Raw genomic sequence first — 6,392 nt, forward strand, 5'->3', positions numbered from 1 at the left:
TGGGGGTTCAAAGTGCTCACCACACATCTAGATAAGTTTCTTGGGGGGTTTAGTTTCCAAAATCGTGTCATTTGTGGGGGTTTACACTGTTTAGGCACATCATCACCAAAAGCAACATGGCGTCTGATCTCAATTCCAGCCAATTTCGCATTGAAAAGTCTAACGGCGCTCCTTCCCTTCCGAGCTCTGCCATGCATCCAAACAGTGGTTTACCACTGGGTATTGGGTATGAGCGTACTCAGCACAAATTGCACAATAACTTTTACAGTCCTGTTACCCTTGGGAAAATAAAAATTGGGGGTGAAAAGATCATTTTTGTGGATAAAATATGATTTTTTTTAATTTTACGGCTCCATGTTATAAACTTCTGTGAATCCTTTTGGGGTTCAAAGTTCTCTCCATACATCTAGATATGTTCCTTAGGCGGCCTAGTTTCCAAAATAGGGTCATTTGTAAGGGGTTTTCACTGTTTAGGCACATCAGGGGCTCTCCAAACGCGACATGGTGTCCGATCTCAATTCCAGCCAATTTTGCAAGTCAAACGGCGCTCCTTCCATTCCGAGCTCTGCCATGCGCCCAAACAGTAGTTTACCTGCAAATATTGGGTATCAGCTTACTCGGAACAAATTGCACAACAGCCTTTGTGGTCCAATTTCTCCTGTCACCCTTGGTAAAATAAAAAAGTTTCATCTGAATTCATTTTTTTGTGAAAAAAGTTAAATACTCATATTTTTTAAACATTCAAAAAATTCCTGTGAAGCACCTGAAGGGTTAATAAACATCTTGAATGTGGTTTTGAGCACCTTGTAGGGTGCAATTTTTAGAATTGTGTCACTTTTGGGTATTTTCTATCATATACTGTAGACCCCTCAAAGTGACTTCAAATATGAGGTAGTCGCTAAAAAAAAATAGTGTTGAAAAAATGAGAAATTGCTCTTTAAATTTTAACCTTTATAACTTCCTAGTAATAAAAATTGTTTCCATAATTGTGCTGATGTAAAGTAGACATGTGGGAAATGTTATTTATTAAATATTTTGTGTGACATATTTCTCTGTTTTAAGGGCATAAAAATTAAAATTTTGAAAATTGCTAAATATTCCAAAATTTCGCCAAATTACTGTTTTTTACACAAACAAACGCAAGTCACATCAAAGAAATTTTACCACTAATGTGAAGTACAATATGTCACGAAAAAAAAATCTCGTTCCAGAGTTATTACCTCAATAAGGGATAGTGGTTAGAATTGTAAAAATTGGTTTGGTTATTAGCATACAAAGCACCCTTGGGGGTAAAGGGGTTAGTAGATCACAGTTCCTCTTTAGGATCCATCTGTCATTTACATTGAATTGGAGTGGATTTACTTTTGTTTGATGCTGAAACAGTTAAGGATCTTTTCTCTTCTGGCTGTGATTCTTGAGCTTGAGTTCTCAGGTACAGCAACTTATGACCACTCCTTTTACTATATAAACCCACTACTAGATTCATTCCTTGCCTGTTAAAGTTAATCTTTACTGACCTATTTGAAGGAGCCGGTCTCGGGAGAAGCTGTCATGTTTGTTCCTGTTGCAGCAGTGAAGTTTCCTGTTGGTGAAATAGAGGAGTGCTAATTGTTGTATATTTTCCCATTATTTGTCTTACCTTCCTCATGTTGTCTTTTTGTAGTAGTGGAACTAGTGTCTCGCTGGCCTACACACTAGACAGGGTTAATTCAGGGTCATTGAGGGTCTAGGCACATGATCGCATACAGGAGAAATGACCTGTCTAGGGATGATATGGAGCAGGGCAGTATTTGCCACTAGGCACTTGAGGACATGTGCCTAGGACGCCAGGATGCGGGGGGTGGGGCGGCACCTGAGCAAGATTTTTTTTTTAGTCCGGGGTCGGCTCGCCCACCCACCTCAGTCTTCCAGCCATGTGTGCAGTGCAGTAGTGTAGCTTCTGGGGGGAGCAGAGGGGGTGGAGGCCCTGGGCCCCATGCTCTGAGGTGCTACTGTAACTGTATCGGCGTGCACGCCAATACAGTTACATTCTGCGGCAGAGCAGCGAGAATCGATCTGAGCTGGTGGAGGGTGGTGCCAGCAGTGAGTCAATGCCCAACATCGCAGGGTCAACTGTATTGGCTTCCAGCTGATACAGCTTACTGCCTTGCTGAGAGAAGGAGCGTTGCGCCCCTTCTTCTATGATCCCCCTGTCATCATTAGCATCTAACGCAGACACTGACAGCGAGCGTGATGACGTCAATACCTGGTGCCCACTGTCAGGAGATGAGCGGGAACTCAAAGCAGTGCAGGAGCCAGGAGGAAGAGAGGTGAGCATTGGATTTTTTTTATGGGCTGCCTTACATTACAGTCTGCCTGTGGGGCGTGCTGCCTTATATTACAGTCTGCTTATTGGGGGGTTGATGCCTTACATTACAGTCTGCCTATGGGGGGTTGATGCCTTACATTACAGTCTGCCTATGGTGGGGTGCTGCCTTACATTACAGTCTGCCTATGGGGAGGTGCTGCCTTTCATTACAGTCTGCCTCTGGTGGGTGACTTACATTACAGTCTGCCTATGGGGTGGGGTGCTGCCATACATTACAGTCTGCCTATGGGGTGCTGCCTTACATTACAGTCTGCCTATGGGGGTGTTGCCTTGCATTACAGTCTGCCTATGGGGGGTTGCTGCCTTTCATTACAGTCTTCCTATGGGGGGTGCTGCCTTACATTACAATCTGCCTATGGGGTGCCTTACATTACAGTCTGGCTATGTCAGGGTGGTGTCTGACATTACAGTCTGCCTATGGGGGGTGCCTCACGTTACAGTCTGCCTATGGGGGATGCTGCCTTGCATTACATGCTGCCTATTGGAGGGTGCCTTACATTACAGTCTGCCTATGCGGGGGTGCTGCCTTTAATTAGAGTCTGCCTATGGGAGGTGCCTTACATTACATTCTGCCTATGGGTTGTTGCAGCCTTTCTTTGCAGTCTTTCTATGGGGGGTGCTGCCTTACATTACAGTCTGCCTATGAGGGGGTGATGACTTACATGACAGTCTGCCTATGGGGTGTGCCTTACATTACAGTTTGCCTACGGGGGGTGCATTACATTACAGTCTGCCTATGAAGAGATGCTGTCTTACATTACATTCTGCCTATGGTGGAGTGCTCCTTTACATTACAGTCTGCCTATGGGGGGTTGCTGCCTTACATTGCAGTCTGCCTATCAGGGGGTGCTGACTTACATTGCAGTCTGCCTATGGGAAGGTGCTGCCTTACATTACAGTCTGCCTATGGGGGGTTGCTGCCTTACATTACAGTCTGCCTATGGGGTTTGCTGCCTTTCATTACAGTCTGCCTATGGGGGTGCTACCTTGCATTACAGTCTGCTTATGGGGTGTGGTGCTGCCTTACATTACAGTCCACCTATGGGCGGTGTTGCCTTGCATTACAGTCTGCCTATTGGGGATTGCTGCCTTTCATTACAATCTGCCTATGGTGGGTGCCTTACATTACAGTCTGCCTTTTGGAGTGCTGCCTTACATTATAGTCTGCCTTCGGGGGTGCTGCTTTACATTACAGTCTGCCTATGGGATGCTGTTTTACTTTTCAGTCTGCCTGGGGGTACATTATATTACAGTCTCCCTATGTGGGGCTGCATTATATTACAGTCTGCCTATGAGGGGCTGCCTTACATTACAGTCAGCTTATGCCCTCGGAGTCGGCACCATATTGTCTGGCAGGAGAGCTCGGCTGCCATAGACAGATCCGATCCGGTGAGGTAGAAGAGGGCCGGTAAACACACACACAGGGTGTGATTAACCTCTGAGTTACCTTAGGCGTTTCACTTAGTTTGCATGTAAGTGAATAGCGGGCAGGACGTGGCTATCAGGACGGTGACGGGGGCCTAGCACGCAGGTGCTGGAGGCTGGGCTGGTGCAGGGCATACATAGCCACCTGGGTGTTCCGCCCGCTGCTCTTGCTTCCCCTGTGTGCAGGGGGGTGAGAGAAGAAATAATGGCTGCAGGCTGCTGTGGATGACAGGGCCACACGGGCAGCGCTGCCCTGACGGTGGGTTGCAGTAGGCATCATCTGCCTCTGGGGTGGGCTCACAGATGCCACGATCAGTATGTAGGTCCCTGTGGGAATCTGCTGCCATATTAGGCTCGGATGTGTATGGGGCGATATATGGGGAATAGTTTCCCATTGTGGGATATTGGCTGGAAATGGCCTGACTGTCTGAGTGGCCGGCTTCTGGGTATGAGTAAAGCACTACCTTAAACGGAACCTGTCGCCAGGTCCTGTGTGCCCTAATATACTGCACACTGGAATGCTGGTTCCCAATCCACTCTGCAAGGCACAAAAAGACCTTTTATTATAGTCAGTGTGGTCTGATGGGCGTCTCTGATCTGAAGCCTCCTTTCTTACGATCGCTGTAGCACTCATGCGCTTCCTATACCTATGGGTCATTGGCACTCTTTAGCCTTTTGTGACGTATGTGCACAAAACATGCACATGCGTCACAAAACCCCTGGACCCCTGACCCCTGGACGAAGCTTTCCATAGTGAAACGCGCATCGGGTGTGGTGGGTCCCCGGCTTTTGGCTCCTATAAGGTAAATGGATTTTTAGGTTTGCACTTTAGGGCTTGATGTTTAATATAGTGAGTGGCTCTGCTTGCAATGGCGTCTTGGCACCTTAGTCACTTGTTTTATACCTATTACCTCGTATGCACAATATATATTTGTAATTACACCGCTCTATTGAGCTTACATAGTTTAGGTGGTGCCTGCTCCCAACAGCTAGCAGCTTTAGCTGACTGAATATGTCTATATAATAAGTATTTTTACATATATATAACTACTATTATCTGTTTTAAATACTGATTATTATAGCCCTTTATGCACTTGATATATACTATGCCACTTTAAAGCCATACCCGCCTTTCCTTCCTGTACTTGTTTGCTTCCCCTATTTGTTTATATATTTTTGTCTTTTATCTACATATGTTTTAAATAATTTTACTGTGGTCAAAACTAAAATTTATATATTTTTTAACCAATCTCAAAAGGCGTCAGTTTTGGTGATAGCTTTATGTATTGATTTTTGCTGGGTTTTCATTACTGAGTTAACTTATTGGTGTTAAATTAATGTGCACTACAGTGTGGAATGTGGGACACACTGTGGATGACATAGGATGTGTCATCCACATAAAGCAGGGAAGGAGGATGGCAGTCATGAATGAGAGGGGGTGCTGTATATAGACCAGAGACACCAATGGGACTGAACAGTGTATACTGTGGGTATAATAAAAACTTTTTTTGTGTGTGTGTGTCCTGCAGAATATTTAAAATTGAGAGTCCTCAGTGGTTGATACCTTTTAATGGCCAACTGAAAAGATGGTAACAAATTGCAAGCTTTCGAGACTACTCAGGCCTCTTCATCAGGCAAAGACTAATACAACATCTGAAGAATCATATATTTATACACAACACAGAACTGTCATTATGGGAGAGTGATAAGTGATAAACAGCTGTGTCCATATTTATTGGAACAGATAGATCTTTCTACAGGAGACTGGCACAGCAAAGGGAAGTAAAATGGCTCCACAGTATGCAAATCTTTTCATGGCCAAGCTTGAAAGTGACTTTTTGTCCTCATGTCCCATCAGGCCTCTGGCCTACTACCGCTACATTGATGATATTTTAATCATCTGGACGGAGTCTGAGCAACAGCTAAAGACGTTCCTTGAGCAGTTTAATCAATTTCATCCCGCCATCAACTTGACACTCAACTACTCCTGTGCTGAAATTAACTTTTTGAACACCATCATTAAGCTGCAGAACAATGAAATAGAGATATCCCTGTATCAGAAGCCAATCGACCGTCCAACACACCTTAAATGGGACAGTTTCCATCCAAAACACATATAAAACTCTATTTTCTACAGCCAAGCCATCAGATACAATCGTATATGTTCCAACCCAATGGATAGAGATGAACACCTTGATCGCCTCAGAAAGACCTTTTTGAATCAGGGCTACCATCCAAGAACACTTCAAAACTAAATTACAAGAGCCACCAGAATATCATGGAATCACCTGCTACATTACAAAGCTAAAGAAGAAAATAACCGGGTGCCTCAAGTAGTTACCTACAATCCAAATCTGGAGGGGAGCTGCACGGAAATTACTACCTTTACTGCAAAAAGATGCCCGCTTACAATCTATTTTTCCAGCCCCCCACTACTGTGTTTTAGGCAGCCCCAAATCTAAGAAGCATCATTGTCAGAAGCTCCCTGTCCTCTCCAACAGCTGCAGGAACCTTTCCTTGCAATCAGAAAAAATGTAAAACCTGTCCATTTATAATGACCACGGACAAGATAAAGATCCCCAATTCACATCAGGACTAC

The sequence above is a fragment of the Ranitomeya variabilis genome, chromosome 6 (genome assembly GCF_051348905.1).
Source record: "Ranitomeya variabilis isolate aRanVar5 chromosome 6, aRanVar5.hap1, whole genome shotgun sequence".
NCBI lineage: Eukaryota > Metazoa > Chordata > Amphibia > Anura > Dendrobatidae > Ranitomeya > Ranitomeya variabilis.